This window comes from Lepus europaeus, chromosome 21 (genome assembly GCF_033115175.1).
Source record: "Lepus europaeus isolate LE1 chromosome 21, mLepTim1.pri, whole genome shotgun sequence".
Taxonomy (NCBI): Eukaryota; Metazoa; Chordata; class Mammalia; order Lagomorpha; family Leporidae; genus Lepus; species Lepus europaeus.
Genome location: NC_084847.1, coordinates 60,320,321 through 60,345,455, shown reverse-complemented (window position 1 = coordinate 60,345,455; position 25,135 = coordinate 60,320,321). Strand labels below are relative to the sequence as shown.

General features: G+C 42.5%; 1 protein-coding gene across 3 annotated transcripts in view; it reads right to left on the bottom strand.

Moving 5' to 3' along the window:
- LOC133750581 (zinc finger protein 260-like) overlaps positions 1 to 25,135 on the bottom strand; it is a 73,394-nt gene that overhangs the window by 11,694 nt on the left and 36,565 nt on the right. The window contains exon 1 of one of the 3 annotated variants that reach the window (XM_062180159.1): positions 23,760 to 24,028. The exons of 1 other annotated variant lie outside the window; for it this stretch is intronic. The gene's annotated coding sequence lies outside the window, so the exon portion shown is untranslated. Of the gene's footprint in view, positions 1 to 23,028; positions 23,072 to 23,759; positions 24,029 to 25,135 lie in introns of those variants that run through there. One more of the 3 variants, XM_062180160.1, reaches the window with a different exon arrangement.

Here is a 25,135-nt window from a genome sequence, read left to right as displayed (position 1 = left end):
AAAGAGCAGTGAAAATGACCTGAGTATTTGGACCCTTCCATCAATATGGGAGACCCATGGAGTCCCAGGCTCCTGGCTTTGGCCTGGCCCAGTCCCAGCCATTGTGGGCATTTGGGGAATGAACAATAGATAGAAGATAAATCCTTTTGTCTCCCTGTCTCTCCCAATCTCTGTGAGTCTGCCTTTCAAATAAATAATCTTAAAAAATAATGAGCCTCCAGTAGATTCTTTTCTCCACACATTCCTTATCCTATTCCAGAATCCAATTCAGCTTCTCAAAGGTATTAAGGACTCCATTACTCTAACAATTCAAAAACAAACTTAACTGACTTGTGTTTTAGCACTAGGTAACTCTTCCTCTTGCAGAATGCTAAGTGTTTACTTCATAGGTAGCACTAAAACACTGCTCAGTACATCATCTATGTTTAGACTGTTTCAGACAACATGACCCCAAAAATGTAGCATATTGTGCTTAGTTTCAACTCAATTCATGTAACAAATATATATTTTGCTATAACAACAGAAAGACAAGAGACCAAACTGCATTATTATAGATGACAGTAATGTTTCATAATCATGCCAGATTCATCATTCATTTCTGTATATACCATGAGAACAAATTTTATGTTCATTTTTCTATTTTAAAATTTTTAAAGATTATTTATTTATTTGAAAGTCAGAGTTACACAGAGCGAGGAGAGGCAGAGAGAGAGAGAGAGAGAGAGAGAGAGAGAGAGAGGTCTTCCATCTGCTGGTTCAGTCCCCAATTGGCTGCAATGGCTGGAACTGCACCAATCTGAAGCCAGGAACCAGGAGCTTCTTCTGGGCCTCCTACATGGGTGAAGGGGCCCAAGGACCTGGGCCATCTTACACTGCTTTCACAGGCCATAGTAGAGAGCTGGAGCAGAAGTGGAACAGCAGGATCTCAAACTGGTGCCCATGTGGGATGCCAAAGCTTTAGACCAGGGCATTAACCCACTGAGCCACAGAGCCGGCCCCATATTTTCCATTTTAAATAACTAGTAACCTGGGACCAGCACTGTGGAGTAGCAGGTAAAGCCACTGCCTTCAGTGCTGGCATCCCATATTGGTGCCAGTTCAAGTCCCGGTGGCTTTCCTTCCAATCCAGCTCTCTGCTGAGGCCTGGGAAATCAGTAGAAGATGGCCTAAGTCCTTGGGCCCCTGAACCCATGTGGGAGACCCAGAAGAAGCTCTTCACATCTAGCTTTGGATCAGTGCAACTCCAGCCATTGTGGCAAACTGGGGAGTGAACCAGTGGATGCAAGACTCTCTCTCTCTCCCTCTGCCTCTCTGTAACTCTGGCTTTAAAAAAAAAAAAAATCTAAAAAATAATAAATAAATAACCTGGCATTAAACACCTAAAATGAGTACTGACAAGCTGGGGAATAATTTTAAAAAATCACTTACAGGTGATACATTAATTTTCTTTCCTCTTAGAAACATGTGGAGGACCCAGAATCATACCTGGGAGAGAAGGTGAATGGCAAGAGTTCAAAGAAAACTCTGGAGGCCAACACTGTGGCATAATGGGTAAAGCTGCTGCCTGCAGTGCCAGCATTCCATATGAGTGCTGGCTTGAGTCCTGGCTGCTCAACGTACAATCTAGCTCTCTGCTATGTCCTGAGAAAGCAGTGGAACATGGTCCAAGTCCTTGGGCCCCTTCACCTGCATGGGAGCCCCAGAAGCCCTTGGGTCTTGGCTTTGGATCTACTCAGCTCCAGCCATTGCAGCCAACTGGGGAGTGAACCAGCAGATGGAAGATCTCTCTCTCTCTCTCTCTCTCTCTCTGCCTCTCCCTCTCTCTGTGTGTAACTCTTTCAAAAAAATAAATAAATCTTTTTTTAAAAAGACCCTGAATTTCACTTGACTTACCCCATGAGATACCAGTAAATGTGATAGAAATAGACAACTTGTTAGAAGATTTATTTATTTGAAAGTGTTACACAAAGAGAGAAGCAGAGGCAGAGAAAAACAGAGAGAGAGAGAGAGAGAGGAAGGGAGGGAGGGAAGCAGAAAGAGAGGTCTTTGAACTGCAGGTTCACTCCCCAGATGGCTGCAATGGCTGGAGCTGAGTAGATCCAAAGATATGAGCCAGGAGCTTCTTCCAGGTCTCCCACAAGGGAGCAGGGGCCAAAGGACTTGGGCCATCTTCTACTGTTTTCCCAGGCCGTAGCAAAGAGCTGGTTCAGAAGTGGAGCAGCCTAGTCTCGAACTGATACCCATATGAGATGCTGGCACTGCAGGTGGTGGCTTTACCTGCTATGCCACAGAACCAGCCCCAGAAATAGACAATTTTTAAAGTATTTGCCTTCTCAGATTTTCTTTTTCTGACAGTTATCTTCTGAAAAACCCTGGGGCCTGCCTGTTGAAGAGATAGTATGTAGGCTGGTGCCACAGCTCACTAGGCTAATCCTCCACCTGCAGCACTGGTACTGCAGGTTCTAGTCCAGGTTGGGGCACTGATTCTGTCCCAGTTGCTCCTCTTCCAGTCCAGCTCTCAGCTGTGGCCTGGGAAGGCAGTGGAGGATGGCCCAAGTGCTTGGGCCCTGCACCCACATGGGAGACCAGGAGGAAGCACCTGGATCCTAGCTTTGGATCGGCACAGCATGCCGGCCATAGTGGCCATTTGGGGAGTGAACCAATAGAAGGAAGACCTTTCTCTCTGTCTGTCTCACTAACTATGCCTGTCAAAAAAAAAAAAAAAAAAAAAAAAAGAGAGAGAGAGAGAGATAATATGTAGCCAAGATTCACCACAAACCCCGACACTTAAGTGAAGCCTCAATCAGTTTCCCAAATGACTAAACTCTCATTTCTGCTCCTGGACTGATCATAGGAACTGCCCAGCTGAGCCAAGCCCATAAATCAGAGTCAGAACTGCAAATCAAATGGCTATTTGCTAAGCCATTGTGTTTTCTGACTTGTCCTACATCAAATGCTGATATGTACCAGAAATATGGCAGAAAGTTGAATTACATGCAAACTACAATGCATACAACTTCAAAATTTCATGTAGAAGTTCCCATAAAACAGGGCCAGCATTGGCACATAGCAAGAAAACCTGCCATCTGCAATACAAGCACCCATGTGGGCACTGGTTCATGTTCTGGCTGTTCTGCTTTTGACGCAGCTGCCCGCTGATGGCCTGAAAAAAGCAATGGAAGATGATTCACTCTCAGAAATAGAAAGATCAACCGGACAGAAGATCAACAAGGAAACAGCAGATTTGATCGACACTATAGCCCAATTGGATCTAACAGATATCTACAGAACTTTCAATCCTACACTTAAAGAATTTACATTAATCTCAGCAGTGCATGGAACCTACTACAGGATTGACCACATGCTAGGCCATAAAGCAAGTCTCAGCATATTCAAGAGAATTAGAATCATACAATGCAGCTTCTCAGAGTGCAGTGGAATGAAGGTGAAAATTAGCAACTCGGGAATCCCTAGAGCACATGCAAACACATGGAGACTGAAAAGCATGCTCCTGAATGAACACTGGGTCATACAAGAAATCAAAAGAGAAATCAAAAACTTTTTAAAGTAAATGAGGATAACAATACAACATATCAAAAATATGGGACACAGAAAAAAGCAGTGTTAAAAGGAAAGTTAATAGCAACAGGTGACTACATCAAGAAATTGGAAAGGCACCAAATAGATGAGCTTTCAGTTCATCTCAAGCATCTAGAAAAACTGCAGCAAACTAGACCCAAAACTAGTGGGAGAAGAAAAATAATTAAAATCTGAGAAGAAATCAACAGGATTAAATCCAAAAAAAAATTACAAAATATCAACCAAACAAGGAGCTGGTTTTTTGAAAAAAATAAACAAAATTGACACACCATTGGCCCTACTAACTAAAAAAAGAAGAGACCCAAATCAATAAAATCAGAGATGAAAAAGGAAACGTAACAGACACCACAGAAATAACAAGAATCATCAGAAATTACTACTAGGACTTGTATGCCAGCAAACAGGGAAATCTATCAGAAATGGATAGATTCCTGGACACACACAACCTACCTAAATTGAACCAGGAAGACATAGAAAACCTAAACAGACCCATAACTGACACAGAAATTGAAACAGTAATAAAGGCCCTCCCAAGAAAGAAAAGCCCAGGACCAGATGGATTCACTGCTGAGTTATACCAGACATTTAGAGAAGAACTAACTCCAATTCTTCTCAAACTATTCAAAACAATCGAAAAGAGGGAATCCTCGCACATTCTTTCTATGAAGCCAGCATCACATGAATCCCTAAGCCAGAGAGAGATGCAGCATTGAAAGAGAATTACAGACCAATATCCCTGATGAATACAGATGCAAAATCCTCAACAAAATTCTAATAGAATGCAACAATACATCAGAAATATCATCCACCCAGACCAAGTGGGATTTATCCCTGGTATGCAGGGATGGTTCAAAGTTTGCAAATCAGGGGGGCGGAGCCAAGATGGTGGATAGTGAGGACGTGCGCCGTAGTTTGGGAAAATAAAGTTTCATAAAAGTGGAATTACTGTAGCCTCAGGAAAAGATTCAAGAAAAAAACTGCAGATGAAACGCTTCAGGATCTAGTGGATGTGACACAGAGGACCTACAGGGAGCCCACCGCGTGGAAACCCAACCGCGGGAGACCAGCCGCAGAATCTCCCCAGTGCGGGAACGAATGGGAGGTAAGACAAAGGCGGCAGAAACCCGAGACATTGAGGGGGAAAAGCAGAGGCCTCTCTATTCACTCACTGAGCAAAACGAAGAGCAGGCTTCATTTTACATATGTAAAGTGCCAACAACGAGTTCACAAACTCAGTAACTTTGGAACTTTGGTGAAACTTGAGAACACATTGAGGGCTGCATAAACTCTTTGTGTGGTCCCAGGGGTAGATCAAAGGAATACTTACAGAGGCCAGATTTCAACTACCCTCAATTCCACTCACCTGTGCCGAATAACTTCCCAACTGAGTCAAAAAAAAAGAGAGAGAGCAATCCAACAAGGAGCAAGGGAGAGAACAATCTGGGTGAGTCGCTTTTTGCACAGCCTTAAACCTGAAGAATCAAGCAGAGCTCTCTGGCCACACCTATCACAGCCTCTAAGGATCCATCAAAGCAGACAGCCCACTTAGAGGCATAGTATAACGAGAAAAAAACCCCACAGCCAAAAAAAAAAAAAAAAAAAAAACCATAAATTATCTCCAACATGCCAAACAACAAACATAGAAACTGAGGTAACAAGAGCAAGGAAGACATTATGATGCCCCCAAATGAACAAGACACCCCAATCCAAGATTATGAAGATGAAGAGATAGAGGAAATGCAAGAAGCGGATCTCAAAAAATTGATAAGAACATTAAGAAGTTCTCAAAAACAAATTCTTGAACTACAGAAATCCTTAATGGACAAGATAGACAATCTCTCTCATGAAAATGAAATATTAAGGAGGAATCAAAATGAAATGAAACAACTAGTAGAACATGAAACTGTGATAGTGACAAAAAACCACAATGAAATGAAGAACTCAATAGATCAAATGACAAACACATTAGAGAGCCTTAAAAACAGAATGGGTGAAGCAGAAGAGAGAATATCGGAATTAGAAGACAGAGAACAGGAAAAGAAACAGTCAAATCAAAGAAAAGAAGAAGAAATCAGAAATCTAAAAAATACTGTCAGGAATCTACAGGATACTATTAAAAAACCCAACATTCGGGTCCTAGGAGTTCCTGAAGGCATGGAGAGGGAGAAAGGATTAGAAGGCCTTTTTAGTGAGATACTAGCAGAAAATTTCCCAGGTATGGAGAAGGACAGAGACATCCTAGTACAGGAAGCTCATAGAACCCCTAATAAACATGATCAAAAGAGATCCTCACCACGACATGTTGTAATCAAACTCACCACAGTGAAACATAAAGAAAAGATCCTAAAATATGCAAGAGAGAACCATCAGACCACTCTCAGAGGATCCCCAATTAGACTCACAGCTGACTTCTCATCAGAAACCCTACAAGCTAGGAGAGAATGGCGAGATATAGCCCAGGCAGTAAGAGAGAAAAACTGCCAGCCCAGAATATTATATCCTGCAAAGCTCTCATTTGTGAATGAAGGTGAAATAAAGACCTTTCACAGCAAACAGAAATTGAAAGAATTTGTCGCCACTCGTCCAGCCCTGCAAAAGATGCTTAAAGATGTGTTACATACAGAAACACAGAAACACGGTAACCAATATGAAAGAAGATAAAGGAAGGAAACCTCACAGCAAAAGATCACAGGAGTCTCAAACCATATATTAGAAAAAATCTGTGGCAAATGGTAGGGCAAATTTACTCCTTCTCAATAGTCACATTGAATGTTAATGGCTTGAACTGTCCAGTTAAAAGACACCGATTGGCTGATTGGGTTAAGGAACAAAACCCATCTTTTTGCTGCTTACAAGAAACTCATCTTTCCAAAAATGATGCATACACACTGAAAGTGAAAGGCTGGAAAAAGATATACCATGCCAACAGAAATGAAAAAAGAGCGGGCGTAGCCATCTTAATATCGGACAACATAAACTTTACCACAAAAACTATTAGGAGAGACAAAGAGGGGCACTATTTAATGATTAAGGGATCCATTCAACAGGAAGATATAGTGATTATCAATGTATATGCACCTAATTACAGGGCACCAGCTTATTTAAAAGACTTGTTAAGGGACTTAAAGGGAGACTTAGACCCCAATACAATAGTACTGGGGGACTTCAATAATCCACTCTCAGAGATAGACAGATCAACAGGACAGAAGATCAACAAGGAGATAGTAGATTTAAATGACACTATAGCCCAAATGGATCTAACAGATAGCTACAGAACATTTCACCCTGCATCTAAAGACTTTACATTCTTCTCAGCAGTACATGGAACCTTCTCTAGGATTGACCACATACTAGGCCATAAAGCAAGTCTCAGCAAATTCAAAAGAATTAGAATCATACCATGCAGCTTCTCAGACCACAAAGGAATGAAATTGGAAATTAGCAACTCGGGAATCCCTAGAGCACGTGCAAACACATGGAGATTGAACAACATGCTCCTGAATGAACAATGGGTCATAGAAGAAATTAAAAGAGAAATCAAAAATTTTCTGGAAGTAAATGAGGATAAAAGCACAACATACAAAAACCTATGGGATACAATAAAAGCAGTGTTAAGAGGAAAGTTTATATCAATAGGTGCCTACATCAAGAAATTGAAAAGGCACCAAATAGGTGAGCTTTCACGTCATCTCAAGGATCTAGAAAATCTGCAGCAAACCAAACCCAAACCCAGTAGGAGAAGAGAAATAATTAAAATCTGAGAAGAAATCAACAGGATTGAAACCAAAAAAAATTACAAAAAATCAGCCAAACAAGGAGCTGGTTTTTTGAAAAAATAAACAAAATTGACACACCATTGGCCCTACTAACTAAAAAAAGAAGAGAAAAGACCCAAATCAATAAAATCAGAGATGAAAAAGGAAACGTAACAACAGACACCACAGAAATAACAAGAATCATCAGAAATTACTACAAGGACTTGTATGCCAGCAAACAGGGAAATCTATCAGAAATGGACAGTTTCATGGACACATACAACCTACCTAAATTGAACCAGGAAGACATAGAAAACCTAAACAGACCCATAACTGACACAGAAATTGAAACAGTAATAAAGGCCCTCCCAACAAAGAAAAGCCCAGGACCAGATGGATTCACTGCTGAGTTATACCAGACATTTAGAGAAGAACTAACTCCAATTCTTCTCAAACTATCCCAAACAATCGAAAAAGAGGGAATCCTCCCAAATTCTTTCTATGAAGCCAGCATCACCTTATTCCTAAGCCAGAAAAAGATGCAGCATTGAAAGAGAATTACAGACCAATATCCCTGATGAACATAGATGCAAAAATCCTCAATAAAATTCTGGACAATAGAATGCAACAACACATCAGAAAGATCATCCACCCAGACCAAGTGGGATTTGTCCCTGGTATGCAGGGATGGTTCAACGTTCACAAAACAATCAAAGTAATACACTACATTAACAGACTGCAGAAGATAAACCATATGATTCTCTCAATAGATGCAGAGAAAGCATTTGAAAAAATACAACACCCTTTCATGATGAAAACTCTAAGCAAACTGGGTATGGAAGGAACATTCCTCAATACAATCAAAGCAATTTATGAAAAACCCACGGCCAACATCCTATTGAATGGGGAAATGTTGGAAGCATTTCCACTGAGATCGGGTACCAGACAGGGATGCCCACTCTCACCACTGCTATTCAATATAGTTCTCAAAGTTTTAGCCAGAGCCATTAGGCAAGAAAAAGAAATTAAAGGGATACAAATTGGGAAGGAAGAACTCAAACTATCCCTCTTTGCAGATGATATGATTCTTTATTTAGGGGACCCAAAGAACTCTACTAAGAGACTACTGGAACTCATAGCGGAGTTTGGCAAAGTAGCAGGATATAAAATCAATGCACAAAAATCAACAGCCTTTCTATACACAGGCAATGCCACGGCTGAGGAAGAACTTCTAAGATCAATCCCATTCACGATAGCTACAAAAACAATCAAATATCTTGGAATAAACTTAACCAAGGACGTTAAAGATCTCTACAATGAAAACTACAAAACCTTAAAGAAAGAAATAGAAGAGGATACCAAAAAATGGAGAATCTTCCATGCTCATGGATTGGAAGAATCAACATCATCAAAATGTCTATTCTCCCAAAAGCAATTTACAGATTCAATGCAATACCAATCAAGATACCGAAGACATTCTTCTCAGATCTGGAAAAAATGATGCTGAAATTCATATGGAGACACAGAAGACCTCGAATAGCCAAAGCAATCTTGTACAACAAAAGCAAAGCGGGAGGCATCACAATACCAGATTTCAGGACATACTACAGGGCAGTTGTTATCAAAACAGCATGGTACTGGTACAGAAACAGATGGATAGACCAATGGAACAGAATAGAAACACCAGAAATCAATCCAAACATCTACAGCCAACTTATATTTGATCAAAGATCCAAAACTAATCCCTGGAAAAAGGACAGCCTATTCAATAAATGGTGCTGGGAAAATTAGATTTCTACGTGCAGAAGCTTGAAGCAAGACTCCTACATTTCACCTTACACAAAAATTCACTCAACGTGGATTAAAGACTTAAATCTACGACCCAAAACCATCAAATTATTAGAGAGCACTGGAGAAACCCTGCAAGATATAGGCACAGGCAAAGACTTCTTGGAAAAGACCCCAGGAGCACAGGCAGTCAAAACCAAAATTAACATTTGGGATTGCATCAAATTGAGAAGTTTCTGTACTTCAAAAGAAACAGTCAGGAAAGTGAAGAGGCAACCGACAGCATGGGAAAAAATATTTGCAAACTATACTACAGATAAAGGGTTGATAACCAGAATCTACAAAGAAATCAAGAAAATCCACAACAACAGAACAAACAACCCACTTAAGAGATGGGCCAAGGACCTCAATAGACATTTTTCGAAAGAGGAAATCCAAATGGCCAACAGACACATGAAAAAATGTTCAAGATCACTAGCAATCAGAGAAATGCAAATCAAAACCACAATGAGGTTTCACCTCACCCCGGTGAGAATGGCTCACATTCAGAAATCTACCAACAACTGATGCTGGAGAGGATGTGGGGAAAAAGGGACACTAACCCACTGTTGGTGGGAATGCAAACTGGTTAAGCCACTATGGAAGTCAGTCTGGAGATTCCTCAGAAAGCTCAATATAACCCTACCATTCAACCCAGCCATCCCACTCCTTGGAATTTACCCAAAGGAAATTAATTTGGCTAATAAAAAAGCCATCTGCACATTAATGTTTATTGCAGCTCAATTCACAATAGCTAAGACCTGGAACCAACCCAAATGCCCATCAACACTAGACTGGATAAAGAAATTATGGGACATGTACTCCATAGAATACTATACAGCAGTAAGGAACAATGAAACCCAGTCATTTGCAACAAGATGGAGGAATCTGGAAAACATCATGCTGAGTGAATTAAGCCAGTCCCAAAGAGACAAATATCATTTGTTTTCCCTGATCGGCGACAACTGAGCACCAAAGGGGAAACCTGTTGAAGTGAAATGGACACTATAAGAAACAATGACCTGATCAGCTCTTGTCCTGACTCTAGATGTACAATGTAATACTTTATCCTTTTTAGTATTTGTTGTTGTTTTTGTTGTTGGTGTTCTAGTACTAGTGGTTGAACTCTGTAATTAACACACAATTATTCTTAGGTGTTTACATTTTAACTGAAAAGTGATCCCTGTTAAATTTAAGAGTGGAAAAAGAGGGGGAGGAGATGTACAATTTGGGACATGCACAATCAGACTTGCCCCAAATGATGGAGTTAGAAATGTGCCAGGAGATTCCAATACAATCCCATCAGGGTGGCATGTACCAATGCCATCTCACTAGTCCAAGTGATCAATTTCAGTTCACATTCGATGGCTCTGATAGGTCTAAGAATCAAAGGGATCACACAAACAAGACTAGTGTCTGCTAATACTAACTGATAGAATCAAAAAGGGAGAGAAAGATCCAACATGGGAAGTGGGATACACAGCAGACTCATAGAATGACAGACGTCCTAAACAACACTCTGGCCTCAGAATCAGCCCTTACGGCATTCGGATCTGGCTGAAGAGCCCATGAGAGTATTGTAGGCATGGAAAGCCAAGATACCATGGAAAAGAAAAAAAGCAGACCTAAATGAAAGATCTCTGTGAGTGAGATCCCAGTGGAAAGAACGGGGCCATCAAAGAAGGAGGCACCTTTCTCTGAAGGGAGGAGAGAACTTCCACTTTGACTATGACCCTATCGGAATAAGATCAAAGTCAGCGAACTCTAAAGGCTTCCATAGCCCTGGCAACTCATGACTAGAGCCTAGGGAGATTACTGACGCCATGAACAGGACTGTCAAATTGTTAAGTCAGCAACAGGAGTCACTGTGTACTTACACCCCATGTGGGATCTGTCCTTAATGTGTTGTCTAATGTGCAGTGATGCTATAACTAGTACTGAAACAGTATTTTTACACTTTGTGTTTCTGCGTGGGTACAAACTGATGAGATCTTTACTAATTATATACTGAATCGATCTTCTGTATATAAAGATAATTGGAAATGAAAAAAAAAAACCTGGTGTTAAATTTAAATGGCATAGAAAATTAATTAATTTCTTTTAAAAAATATCATGCAGGATCTCTGTCTTTAATGTGCTGTACACTCTTATTTAATGCTATAACTAGTACTCCAACAGTATTTTTTTTTTACTTTGTGTTGCTATATGGGGGCAAACAGTTGAAATAGTTACCTAATATATACTAAACTGATCTTCTGTATATAAAGAGAATTGAAAATGAATCATGATGTGATTGGAAGGGGAGAGGGAGCGGGAAAGGGGAGGGTTGTGAATGGGAGGGAAGTTTTGGGAGGGGGAAGCCATTGTAACACATAAGCTGTACTTTGGAAATTCATATTCATTAAATAAAAGTTTAATTAAAAAAAAAAAACCAAAGTTTTCAAATCAATCAATGTGATACACCACAATAACAAACTGCAGAAGAAAAACCATATGATTCTCTCAATAGATGCAGAGAAAGCATTTGATAAAATAAAACACCCTTTCATGATGAAAACTCTAAGCAAACTGGGTATAGAAGGAACATTCCTCAATACAATCAAAGCAATTTATGAAAAACCCACGACCAGCATCCTATTGAATGGGGAAATGTTGGAAGCATTTCCACTGAGATTTGGTACCAGACAGGGATGCCCACTCTCACCACTGCTCTTCAATATAGTTCTGGAAGTTTTAGCGAGAGCAATTAGGCAAGAAAAAGAAAGTAAGGGTTACAAATTGGGAAGGAAGAACTCAAACTATCCCTCTTTGCAGATGATATGATTCTTTATTTAAGGAATCCAAAGGACTCTTAGTAGAGTCTATTGGAACTCATAGAGGAGTTTGGCAAAGTAGCAGGATATAAAATCAATGCACAAAAATCAACAGCCTTTCTATACACAGGCAATGCCACGGCTGAGAAAGAACTGCTAAGATCAATCCCATTCACGATAGCTACAAAAACAATCAAATAGCTTGGAATAAACTTAACCAAGGATGTTTAAGATCTCTACGATGAGAATTACAAAATCTTAAAGAAAGAAATAGAAGAGGATACCAAAAAATGGAGAAATCTTCCATGCTCATGGATTAGAAGAATCAACATCATCAAAATGTCCATTCTTCCAAAAGCAATTTATAGATTCAATGCAATACCAATCAAGATACCGAAGACATTCTTCTCAGATCTGGAAAAAATGATGCTGAACTTCATATGGAAACACAGGAGACCTGGAATAGCTAAAGCAATCTTGTACAACAAAAACAAAGCTGGAGGCATCACAATACCAGATTTGAAGACATACTACAGGGCAGTTATAATCAAAACAGCCTGGTACTGGTACAGAAACAGATGGATAGACCAATGGAACAGAATAGAAACACCAGAAATCAATCCAAACATCTACAGCCAACTTATTTTTGATCAAGTAGCTAAAACCAATTCCTGGATTAAGGACAGTCTATTCAATAAATGGTGCTAGGAAAACTGGACTTCCACACGTGGAAGCATGAAGCAAGGCCCCTACTTTACACCTTACACAAAAATCCACAACATGGATTAAAGACTTAAATCTATGACCCGAAACCATCAAATTATTAGAGAACATTGGAGAAACCCTGCAAGATATAAGCACAGACAAGGACTTCTTGGAAAATATCCCGGAGGCACAGGCAGTCAAAGCCAAAACTCACATTTGGGATTGCATCAAATTGAGAAGTTTCTGTACTTCAAAAGAAACAGTCAGGAAAGTGAAGAGGCAACCGACAGAATGGGAAAAAATATTTGCAAACTATGCAACAGATAAGGGGCTAATAACCAGAATCTACAAAGAGATCAAGAAACTCCAAAAGAACAAAACGAACAACCCACTCAAGAGATGGGCCAAGGACCACAAGAGACATTTTTCAGAAGAGGAAATCCAAATGGCCAAGACACATGAAAAAATGTTCAGGATCACTAGCAATCAGGGAAATGCAAATCAAAGCCACAATGAGGTTTCACTTCACCCGGGTTAGAATGGTGCATGTACAGAAATCTACCAACATCAGATGCTGGTAAGGATGTGGGGAAAAAGGGACACTAACCCACTGTTCGTGGGAATGCAAACTGGTAAAGCCACTATGGAAGTCAGTCTGGAGATTCCTCATAAACCTGAATATAACCCTACCATTCAACCCAGCCATCCCACTCCTTGGAATTTACCCAGAGGAAATTAAATTGGCAAATAATAAAGCTGTCTGCACCTTAATGTTTATTGCAGCTCAATTCACAATAGCTAAGACCTGGAACCAACCCAAATGCCCATCAACAGTAGACTGGATAAAGAAACTATGGGACATGTACTCTATAGAATACTATACAGCAAAAAAAAAAACAATGAATTTTTTAAAAGCCATACTATTTAGACAAACAGATCATATTACTTTGCTGTAAAATTCTAAATCTAATAAAAGATTCCAGAATTGACCAGCACCGTGGCTCAACAGGCTAATCCTCCACCTAGCGGCGCCGGCACACCGGGTTCTAGTCCTGGTCCGGGCACCGGATTCTGTCCCAGTTGCCCCTCTTCCAGGCCAGCTCTCTGCTGTGGCCCGGGAGTACAGTGGAGGATGGCCCAAGTGCTTGGTCCCTGCACCCCATGGGAGACCAGGAGAAGCACCTGGCTCCTGGCATCGGATCAGCACGGTGCGCTATAAAGCAGGAACAAATGGACAGGAAGGCTGGAGGTCAAGGGGTAAAGACTAGGTTAGGGAAAAAAGCCAGCTTATTAAATCCTTAAAAAGAGAAAGGAAGAAAGAAGAAGGAAATAGAGAAGTATGGTTATGTTCTTCTGGAATTACATTCTTATGCAATCTGTTCTCTTTGTATTAATAAAAATAAAAATGTTTAACAATTGAAAGTTCATTCCTTTATTGCATCACTACTGCCTCATTCCAACACTCTATAGAAACAGAATCCAAAGGCAGGCATAGGTTGCAGGGAGGGGCACAGTGCAAGTGGCAGTGACAGCCCTATTTCTCTAATATCAAATTCTGCACCCCAACTTCTAATCCAGCAAAGTGCTACACATCACCCAAAATCAATTTCAGAAAATAAAACACTTAGGACAAAAGCTCAGAGAAAATCAATGTCTCCATTATCCTTTGCCTGTGAAGTACTCATAAAAATTAGCATGCTGCTAAAGAAAGTGAGACGATGGCCAAGCTATGTATAAAGAACACAGGGCTGCAAAGTCAGCAGGCAGTTTGGTGTTTTATGAGCACCCAAAGTGAACTGCAGATGATGGAAGGGGATGCATCACAGAATGGGAGCTGAGGAGGCAGCCCAGCCAGCAGTGAACACCAAGCCTTTAACCTGAGATTGATGAGTATTTGTGAAGTGTACAGATGAGGTCTACCTATAACAACAGTAATTACTTTCTCCTTAGGACACAAGGCAAAACACATTTTTTTCCACTTTTTATCTGTTTTTCATTTTATTTGAAAGACAGGGGGATATGGAGTGGAGGAGAGATTTCTTCCATTTTCTGGTACCCACCCAAATGCTCACAACAGCAGGCAATGTTCAGCCTGAAGCAAGGACCCTGGAACTCCATGCAGGCCTGGGTGAGTTCAGTTAATTCTGAGGACACACAGTCTTCAGGGACACCTGTCTTTATAAAGACACATCTCAATACAAAATAAAACTCCCTACTCAGGACTTTGGAGATCCAAGAGAAAACTCAAATATTTTGAAGATGAGTGCAAAACAGAAATCTGGAGACTTCTGTGAGCCAACAAGTTCCCTGCCTACCTGAGAATCAGCCTGGTCACCAGGGAGATCAAGGGAAGAGAACCAAGCAAACCACTTGAGACCTGTGCCCAGAGTCTTATTTCTTGAGTGAGCATAAAGGCAGCCCAGTCATTGGGCACTGGCAGTTTTGGACCACCTTAATCCTGAAGTGGGTACACAAACTAGTCAACTCCAATTTGGGCTGAGTTATCAGACTGGAAGTCTGGACAAAGATTGTCACCCATTAAGGAATCTGGACACAGGAATGGACAAAAAAGAACCATCAGGAGATGCGCACAATAGGAGTCAGAGTACTAAGTGGGTAATAAATGCACAGATCCTAGACCAAGGCAACAGGCAAGGCCAACCTTCTCTTTTGTTACAAAATCTTCTTATTTTATCTTAAAGGCCTTGAGAAACAGATCTGCAGACATCTCATGTGTAAGACAAACATGCATCATTCATAATTGGCCTATAAATATTAGCATTCTTGTCCTGATCAATGAGCCTCAAGAACTAGCTCAGGGAGGGGCAATTAAAGGGAATCACTTCAGTCTCCTTTCTAGGGAAGTATACATCCTCCATGAACTGCTTCTTACAAAACATTTCTCCAATTTTCTAGGAGAAATACATCAACTCTGAAGAGGCTACTTTGTTTTTTTTCCATAGAGCCCAATACCTGTCTTGGGAATCACCTGTGATACCAGGTAGATGGATAAGAAAGCCAATTGGAATAATCTACTAGAAGACAAGATACTTTACCCAAATCACTATATTTCACTCTACAGAAAAATGCAAACTGAATCACAAAGAACTCCAGTCGATCAATCCCCTGGTTTAAGCAAAGGGCATATCTGCGTTACTCCAGATATGCAGGCCTCCCTTTCTGTTGTACCTTCATGTGGACTATCTGCATAGGGATACAGAGTGAGGGGGAGGCTGCAGCTGTAAAAATGGTCAATGTTTCAATTATGAAACTGATTTTTAATTATCTCAAATTCAGTCATAAAAATTCTGCTCTAAGCAAGACACACATAAAGCCAAGCTCATCCCTTTCTCAACAAAAATTTAATGCTAACTGCATATTTAGGAGTGTACTACTGCATTTAATTCCAGTACTTCTCTACATCTAATTTTTTTAGGATTTTATTTATTTATTTGAGAGGTCGAATTATAGACAGTGAGAGGAAGAGACAGAGATAAAGGTCTTCCATCTGCTGGTTCACTCCCCCAAATGGCTATAACAGATGGAGCTGCTCTGATCTGAAGCCAGGAGCCAGGGGTTTCTTCTCTGCCCCTCCTTGGGTAGAGGGGCCTAAGCACTTGAGCCATCTTCTACTGTTTTCCCAGGCCATAGCTGAGAGCTGGATCAGAAGAGGAGCAACTGAGGCTAGAACTGGTGCCCATATGGGGTGCCAGTGCCACACTACCAGCCCTTCTACATCTCATAAGCACATCTTATCTGTAAAAAGAAAACTGAAAAGTAAAGTGAGTCAACTATATCACAAATTATGTTAGAAATTATCTCTAATTTAAACAAAAAAGGAAAACCCTAAAGTAGAAAGGGTTAATTTTGGCAATCTGCACCAAATGTGTTAGAAGATACTGGCTCCTGACTTTAATCCAGTCCAACTGCAGCTGTTGTGGCCACCAGGGGTGTGAACTAATGGATAAATGATTTATGTCTCTCTCTTTGTAACTCTGCCTTTCAAATAAATAAATATTTTTAATTTTTTAAAAAATTTAACAAATGGCCCTGAATATTCTGACTCATCTTGACATGTAACAGGAGCCAAGAAAGTTGCTGCTGACTTTAGTAGTGCCTCCTCAATCCATTCTATAAGAAAAAAAAATATGTATTTCTTTTGCTAGCCAAGCACTCAAATCCAAAAGAAATAATACTACCCAGTACAGCTCTGTTTAAGGCTGCTCCTGCACTGAAGAAAAGTAAAGGAGCAAGGGGCCCAAACCCTGGTGGCAGGGTGACAGTCCCCTCCTCACTCTGCATATGTGTTTCTGGTTAGAGATGGAGACAAAGGCAACTCCAGATACTGCAGCGGTACACAAACAGCCTCAATCACAGACACACCTTGTGTGTGTGCAACAGAAGGAGAGCACAGAGCACTATGTAAGGGAGGAATACATTGAACAAAAAGGAAAGGATGTGAATGGATGTAGCAAAGAATTTCCCCACTCTGCTGATCACGATCTCAAGGATGTCCAGACCAGAATTCCATTTCACTTTGGAAAGCCCACTCCATAAAGTTCTCTCCACCTAGGTGTATTCTTCTGTGAGGAATCTGTCTTCCTGTGAGAGAGGGCACTACCACAGACTGAGAACCAGTCAAAAAGCAGAGTGATGGCTTTAATTCTCAGAGGTAAATGGACAACCACATCTATGAATTCTGCCTTGAAAAATAAGCTTCCTTCTGCTCTAGGAAGCTATATAGGTTTGGGCTAAAATGAGAAACACAGAGACCAGCTGGTCTGTTAGGTGAGAAGAAAGGAAGCTTGAGTTCCAGTTGTTACTTTGTAGCATGTTAGTTTTGAGAGGATTTCATTTTCCACTTCTATTTGAAGAAATGGAAAGGTAGAATCAGTGCCAGCTTAATACATGGCAGCTTTAGCCACTGATGACATCACAGCTTGCTACCCAAAAGTGGCAGCCAAAATAAACTCAACAAATGAGCACCAAAATAAAACAGAAAGAGTCTAACAATACCAACAGTTGTTCAGCAGATATCACCAAGATCATGACACACAAGTCATCAGAAGGACAAAGGGTGGGTCTGGCTTTGTGGCACAGTGGATTAAGCCACCACAAAATAAAATGCTGGGATCCAATATGTGTGTCCACCCTTTAAAAAAGATTGATTTATTTGAAGGTCAGAGTTTTGGGGGCCAGTGCTGTGGCACAGCTGGTTGAGGCACTGGCCTGCATCCCATATGGTCCCTGGTTTGGGTCTTGGCTGCTCCACTTCCAATGCAGCTGCCTGCTAATGTGCTTTGGAAAGTGGCACAGTATGGCCTAAGTCCTTGGCCATATATCCACATGGAGATCTGGAAGAAGCTACTGGCTTCTGGCTTCAGATCAGCTCAGATCTGGCCACTGCAGCCATTTGGGAAGTGAAGTGAACCAGCAGACTGAAGACCTCTCTATCTGTCTCTATCTCTATCGTAACTCGGTCAAATAAATAAAATAAATCTTTAAAAAAAAAATGTCAGAGTTATAGAGAGGAGGGAGAGTCAGATGGGATAGCATTGTGGATTAGCAGGTAAAGCTGCTGCCTGCAGTGCTGGCATCTGGTATAGGCACCAGTTCATGTCCTGGCTGCTCCACTTCTGAACCAGTTCTCTGCTAGTAGCCCTGGAAAAGTACAACCTGGTCCAATACCTGGGTCCTTGCCACCCAAGTGGGAGACTTGAATGAAGCTCTTGGTGCCTGGCTTGGGCCTGGCCCAGTCTTGGCCATTGCAGCCATCTAGGGAGTATACCAGCAGATGGAAAATCTGTTTCTCATTCTCTCCCTTTCTCTATCTCTGCCTTGCAAATAAATAAATAAATGCTAAAAAAGAGAGAGATCTTCCATCTGACATGGCTGCAATGGCCAGGGCTGAAGCACACAGAATCCAGGAGCCAGGCACTTCTTCTGGGTCTCCCACATGGGTTACAATGGCCCAAACACTTGAGTCATCCTCTGCTGCTTTTCTCAGGCCATCAGCAGGGAGCTAGGTTAGAAGTGGAGCAACTGGGACATGAACTGCTGCTCATCTGGGAAGCTGGCATTGCAGATGGTGGCTTTCCCCATTGTGCCACAATGTCAGCCCCATGAGTGCCAGTTTGAGTCACAGCTGTTCCACTTCTGATCCAGCTCCCTGCTAACACAACTGGGGAAGCAGAAACAGATGGCACAAGTACTTGGGTCCTTGCACCAACATGGAACACTGGGTTGGACTTCCAGGCTGGGCCAGCATTATTCATTGCAGTCTCTTGAGTGAACCAGCAGATGCAAGATCCCCATCCTTCTGTCTCTGCCTCTTTCTCTGTAACTCTGCTTTAAAATAAAATTTTTAAATCTTAATAAAATATAGAGAAAGGGTGAGAGAGTAGCCACAGTAAAGTAACAGAGCAAAGCTACAGTTGTGCTGTCCCTCAGCAGCCTTCTGCCTTAAGTGGGAAGTCTCCGGCTTACAGACACTAACATAAAAGACACATTCACAACACATTTCAAAACAAAGATGAGAGGTTTACAAGGCATATTGATTTTATGATGACTTTCATTCATTAGGTACACTGGGTTTAGGTATATGCCTTTTGTGCAGCCAAGTTAACCCAGGGACTAATTCAAAGAGAAACATTGAGGAAGATGTGCTGCTAGGGGAGAGAGCTGCAATGTGCCATTGTTCTTGCAGCATCATAAAGAGAAGGAAAAGGGCTACTCATGTCCATGGTTATAAGGAGAACAGAAGCACAAACATTTCAGAAGGGGGGAGAAAATTTCAAATATAGTTATTTTAAGAACATAAAATGAAGTAAATTTCAGAATATAATGTGGGGTAGAAAAACGCCATCAGTTCATCAATTCTCACAGGGATCCAGGAAAACTGCCCTGCCTACCCATAGACCAAATGTTTCAGATACATTTTCTGATTAAATTCAGAAGATTACAGGAATCAGCACTCTGGGTGTTCAAATGCCAAATTAAGTTTTAGTTCCACTATGGGCAGATGTAGCCAATTACTCAGATCATGAGAAAAATTTTTCCATAAGAAGGAATATGAAATATTCAGTCACACAGAATAACTATGCTTGGTGCTCAAAGTGAACCCCAGGATAAGCACCCAGAAAACCTGTTAGGTCTTGGGGCCAGCTCCATGGTGCAGCAGTAAAAGTTTATTTATTTATTTAAAAGGCAGAGTTACAGAGAGGCAGGGCACAGAGAGGTCTTCTATGCACTGATTCACTCTGAAAATGGCTGCAATGCCAGAGCTGGATCTAGCTGAAGCCAAGAGCCAGAAGCTTCTGTCAGGTCTCCCATGCAGCGCAGAACTCAAGAACTTGGGCCATCTTCCACTGCTTTCCCAGGCCACGGCAGGAAGCTGGATCTCAAACAAGCACCCATACGTGATGGCAGCACTGTAGGTGGCAGCCTCACCTGCCATGTCACACTGCCAGCCCTCAAAATAAACCTATTTTAAAAAGCATTTTAAATGAGGGATGGGAGAGAGTTTGTTTATCCAAAGCAAGGATAACATAACATAACTACTACACAGAAGAAGCTCCTGGCTCCTGGCTTTGGATCGGCATAGCTGCGACCACTGTAGCCAATTGGGGAGTGAACCAGCAGATGAAGACTTCTCTCTCTCTGCCTCTCCTCTCTGTAGCTCTTTCAAGTAAAATAAATAAATCTTTAAAAAAAAAAAAAAGGTAACTACTAGTACTCATTAACTTAAAAAATATAGAAATTTAATGAAACTCAAAATATAACCAAAATCATCATCTACTACAAATTATAATCTTTACTCTGAGAGTCATATTAGACAAAATTTAACCCCTCCCTTCCTTTGAAAAATGCACATGGGACTGGTGTAGTACGTTAAGCAGACCCTGGCAGTGCCAGCACCCCACGTGGGCACTGGTTCAAGACCTGGCTGCTCCATTTCCAATATAGCTCCCTAATTCACCTGGGAAAGCAAAGGATGATGGCCCAAGTGTTTGGGCCCCTGAAATCAAGTGTGAGAACCAGAAGAAGCTCCTAGCTTCTCGTTTTAGCCTGGCCCAGCCCAAGTCATTGTGGCCATTTGAGGAGTGAACCAATGGATGGAAGACCTCTCTCTGTCTCTCCATCTCTCTGTAAATCTGCCTTTCAAGTAAATAAAATGAATTTTTTTAAAAAAAAAACCCTATACAATGTAGTGTTTTGGTTATTCCCTCATACAAGGAAGGCTCAGATAAACTGTAGATGAATCCTCCTGGCTTGATGCAATTCAGAAGGAGGATTGCTTTCTGCCACCCTGTGCTAGACAGCAATGAGAGTTATTAATGGGAAGATGAGTGGACACATCAGACTGCTTCCTCACATGGCACCTTTTCTTAAAGACATCACTGCTACATTATCAGATTATGTCTCTCATGTGAAACATGTCTCTCCTAAAAATTTTAAAGAACTTGCCAGAAACTTTAGCAGAGCAGGGGATGATGTCCCAAGGACAGTGAGTTAGCCTGAATAGTCCAAGAAACCTGTTCTTGGCTGTTTTCAAGTTTGTATTAATGTACACACAACATAGTTGCTGAGAAAGTGTCTTACGGTTGTTTCCTGGGTGTGAAGTAACTCTTTTCAGCAGAAACACATAACAGCTTGTCCACTCACAAGCACTGTGATAGGGAGTACATGGGAGAAAAGGTCAAAAACACACTGGGTTTCAGAGGAAGAATGCTGTGACCCTAGCAACCTCTATCCAGGATTCCCTTTCTATTTTTACTTCCTAGGTAACCTCACTATGCTAAATGAGTTTCACAGATTATTAATCTGGTGACAACAGGACTCTAACAGAATCTATGAATCACTCAGTTAATCAAGTGAAAACTTCATTATACTGAAAGTCTATAGCACTAGTTTTTAGGGCCACATTGCTTTTTTTTAAAAGGTGTTTTATTTATTTATTTGAGAGGTAGAATTACAGATAGTGAGATGGATAGACAGAGAGAAAGGTCTTCCTTCTGCTGGTTCACTCCCCAGTTGGCCAAAATGGCCAGAAGAGCCACACTGACCTAAAGCCAGGAGCCAGGAGCTTCTTCGGGATCTCCCACATGGGTGCAGAGGCCCAAGGACTTGGGTCATCTTCTACTGCCTTCCCAGGCCACAGCAGAGAGTTGGATCAGAGGAGCAGCTTGGACTCGAACTGGTACCCATATGGGATGCTGGCACCACAGGCAGAGGATTAACCTACTGAGTTACAGTGCCAGCCCAAAGCCACATCTTTTACTGTACTGTGTGGGCATCTCTGTGGGGGGAGAGGGGCACATTTTCTCTTTTCTTCCTTACCCCTCTTCACATTAACACCTTGTACAAAGGCTTCCACAGACCAGTCATTTTGAAAATCTACCACTAATATCCTCCCATGATGAAAATGTCATGGGGTTAAACACAGAACCCAGAATAAGAAAAGTAACTTGAAGCTGGTGTTGTGTCTGAGTGGGTAAAACCATATGGGTGCCGGTTCAAGACCTGGCTGCTCCACTTCTGATCCAGCTCTCTGCTATGGCCTGGGAAAGCAGTGGAAGATGGCCCAAGTGCTTGGGCCCCTGTGCCTGTGTGGGAGACCTGGAAGAAGGTCCTGGCTTCTGGCTTCAGATCCATGCAGTTGTGGCCATTTTGACCATCTGAGGAATGAACCAGCAGATGGGAGAGCTCTCTCTCTCTCTCTCTCTCTCTGTGTGTGTGTGTGTGTGTATTTGCCTCTCTGTAACTCTGCCTTTCAAATAAATAAATAAATAAATAAATAAAAAAGTAATGGGCCGGCACTGTGGCTCACTTGGTTAATCCCCTGCCTGCAACGCCGGCATCCCATATGTGCACCAGATTCTGTCCCGGTTGCTCCTCTTCCAGTCCAGCTCTCTGCTGTAGCCTGCAAAGGCAGTGGAGGATGGCCCAAGTGTTTGGGCCCCTGCACCCACGTGGGAGACCAGGAGGAAGCACCTGGCTCCTGGCTTCGGATCAGCACAGCGCACCAACCACAGTGGCCATTTGGGGGGTGAACCAATGGAAGGAAGACCTTCCTCTCTCTCTCTCACTGTCCAACTCTGCCTGTCAAATTAAAAAAAAAAAAGTAACTGGCCCTCTTAATTAAAACCATGTGAACTGTAAGATAATCAGCTCGGTGGAGCATTGAGTGACTGTAAAGAACTAGACAAGAAAAATTGATACTTTTCTGTATTTATGTTTTCGTAGCTCTCCACTATGAAAATCCAGATTGAAGTAGCTCATTATTAACTCACACGGTAGACTTGCATTAATTTCAGTTCACTACTCACTTTGCAAAGGGGTTAGCAGCAGGTAATAAAAGTTGACATTCCTAATAACATGAGAAGAAAGAAGGGTTGAAGACAGAAATCGAAAAGCAGGAAAATAAATCAACTACGTTTTCATGGCCTCAAGCTCCAGATTGAAAAAGGGTCTGTTAATTAAGCACGGAGGAGCGATCAATCCACAAAGCTACTGCACGCGCTTCCCGTGCTGCTGGGAACGTCAGCCAGACACAGAGCGCCCCAGCTGTCAGATTGTCCACAGCTCCAGCATGGGGGCCAGGAGCCAGATCCTACTCTGACCTTCCATCCCCACCTCTCCACCGCCTCGGGCTCCAGCTGAGGGCCACCGAGCCCCGCCCAGCTGGAACTACCCGGGGATATAGCCGGAGGCCCAGCCACAAGACATTCTCTGACCCACCCAGAGTGAGAACTGGGCTTAGTTAAATATAGGGAATGGGACTCCTTCCTTCCCATGCTCTCAACTGCCCTGCTTGTGCCATTGCTCACCCAGTGTACTTTAAGACTTTGAGCGCGGCAGCCCGTGGGACCGGCCGAGTGTCGGGAGACCGGGAAGCGGCGGTGGGAGACACAACACCTGCGCCCCAGCCTTGACTCTGCCGGAGAAGCTCCCAGGACCACTGAGAAGCAAGTGATCGAGGTCTGGGAGCCGCCACCCGCCATCGCACCCACCGCTCTCCCACACACGCGCAGATGCCCCTGCTGGTCCCCATACTTGCCGTGGAAAATCTCGGGAGCAGGTCCCCTTTCTTCAGGACACACGGGGAGCAGAGCTGAGGGTGGGACAGGAGAAGTCGCTGGAACTGGGGACCCACGGTGGCAGAGGCAGAGGCACAGAAGCGGCGGGCGGCAGGTCTGGGGCTGCGCTCCCGAACCGCCTGCAACTGCACTTGCAGAGCAAGACTCCCCAGTGAATGCGGGAGAAGGAGCAGCGCAGCCTCTCAGGGCCCTCTCTGATCAGGAAATGAGCTTCTGCTCCCAACTCCGAGCCGCGTGGAAAGGCACGCGCATGCGCACGTTCTTCCGCATGCACACGTTCTTCCGCATGCACACGCACAGGCGTCCAGAGAGGAAAACGGTAGAGCCCCGGGTGCCTCTGGGAAATGGAGTCCAGGCCGGGGCATCCCTGGATAGACTGACTGGCCCTCTCCTAGGGCTGCAGTGTGGGGTGGGCGGAGACAGGCTGGGAACCAGAGGGCGTTGGCTGTTGTTGACATCCCTCCTTCCCTTCCTTCCCACCCCAGACCTCAAGGGTCAGCTGCTGTTCTTCCTTTCTTGAACAAAATCTTAAGAAGTGACAGCCACTGCTGGGAGGCCCAAACCCCGGTTCCCTCACACACGCTGTTCCCCTCAGAAAAATCCTACTGGCTGCTTTATTCCTGGACAGCTTCTCTCAAGTAATGAATGACAAGGATTTCAATGTAACTCTTAGCACAGGTGCACACGGCATAGTTTAACATCTAGATTTGAGAACACAATTTTATTTGTGTCTTTTATTTGTGGTTCTTTTCAAAGCATTTTACACCACCCTCTAATTTACCAAGTACAAAAAAAAAAAAAAAGAGAGAGAGAGAGAGAGAGAGAGAGAGAGAGAGAGAGAGAACTGGATACAGGACTAACATTGCCAAGTATCTTCTAGGGGCCAGATTACCAGAGTAAATGCCTTACTTTGTATCAATTATACCTCAGGTTAATTCTGGAGACAGTGTTCTCAACTTACAAAGAGAAAGCTGAGGTGGAAAGAGATTAGAATTAAATTTGCCCATGGAAGTATGGAAAAAAAAAAAAGCCTAGGTTAAAGGCCAACCAAAGTGAAATATTGGTTTAAGAAATCTTTTGGGACCAGCACTGAGGCATAGTGGGCTAAGCCTCTGCCTTCAGCACCGACATTCTATATGGGGGCTGGTTCAAGTCCCCGCTGCTCCACGTCCAATCCAGCTTTCTACTCTAGCCTGGGAAAGCAGTCGAAGATGGCCCAAATGCCTGGGACCCTGCATCCACATCAGAGACCCAGAATTTCCTGGCTCCTGGCTTTGGATCAGCTTAACTATGGCTATTGCAGCCATTTGGGGAGTGAACAAGTGGATAGAAGACC